Below are 766 nucleotides of genomic sequence, written 5' to 3'. Positions count from 1 at the left end.
TACCTAAATAAGTACCTACTTTACAATATTTCCATCAATTATTAATCTAAGGCTGAGAGTTTTCATAAGAAAATATAGATTCCATAGCTCACCTAAATTTTCTGACTTGTAGATGGTCCTATTCTTGGGTTTACAGAAGGGTAGAGAGTAATATTCATATGGCAACTGTGTGATAACACTGGTCATCTTTACCGCTCGCACTTCTATTGGTTCACCATATTTGAATTCTACAGGTGCTACTCCAGGAACGTAAAATCCATTTGACGAGACAAACATTGAGATTAAGGTGAGGAGTAATAAACTAAACATTTTGATCTGAAACAAAGAAAACAGATGTGATACTCAGAAGGTAGGTACAAGTTATACATGCATTAAGTACTAATACTGTATGAAGAATATAACAATACAGATAATGTGTATAAGCAACCTCTGGCCTCTGGGGGTTTGTTTGTTTGAATGTCTCTTGAAGAGCTCATATAATCATTATCATTGTCTTCAAAGACAGGATAATGTGTCTTGACCTCTTGACTGTTAAAATACCAAAGTAATCAGAATCAAAAACACTTTCTAATACCCATTATAATGATAGGTAGGTACCTAGTTAATCTGCAATGTTTCAGGTAATCCACCTATAATGTTAAAATCGTAAAGAGAGAAGTAATAGAAGAACAGAACACTCCGTGGACACCAAGCATTGTTATCCTTTACCTGTGTTGGCATTATGGACAGTGCTAATTTGATGACCAACTGCTCAGAATGATAAGAC

General features: G+C 34.9%; 1 pseudogene; it reads right to left on the bottom strand.

The window, feature by feature from the left end:
- Positions 1-92: 92 nt before the first annotated feature.
- LOC103523518 lies at positions 93-760 on the bottom strand (annotated as a pseudogene).
- Positions 761-766: the final 6 nt, after the last annotated feature.

This window comes from Diaphorina citri, unplaced genomic scaffold (genome assembly GCF_000475195.1).
Source record: "Diaphorina citri unplaced genomic scaffold, Diaci psyllid genome assembly version 1.1 scaffold25475, whole genome shotgun sequence".
NCBI lineage: Eukaryota > Metazoa > Arthropoda > Insecta > Hemiptera > Psyllidae > Diaphorina > Diaphorina citri.
Note: the sequence above shows the minus strand (reverse complement) of the source record. Positions and strands in the feature narration are given on the sequence as shown.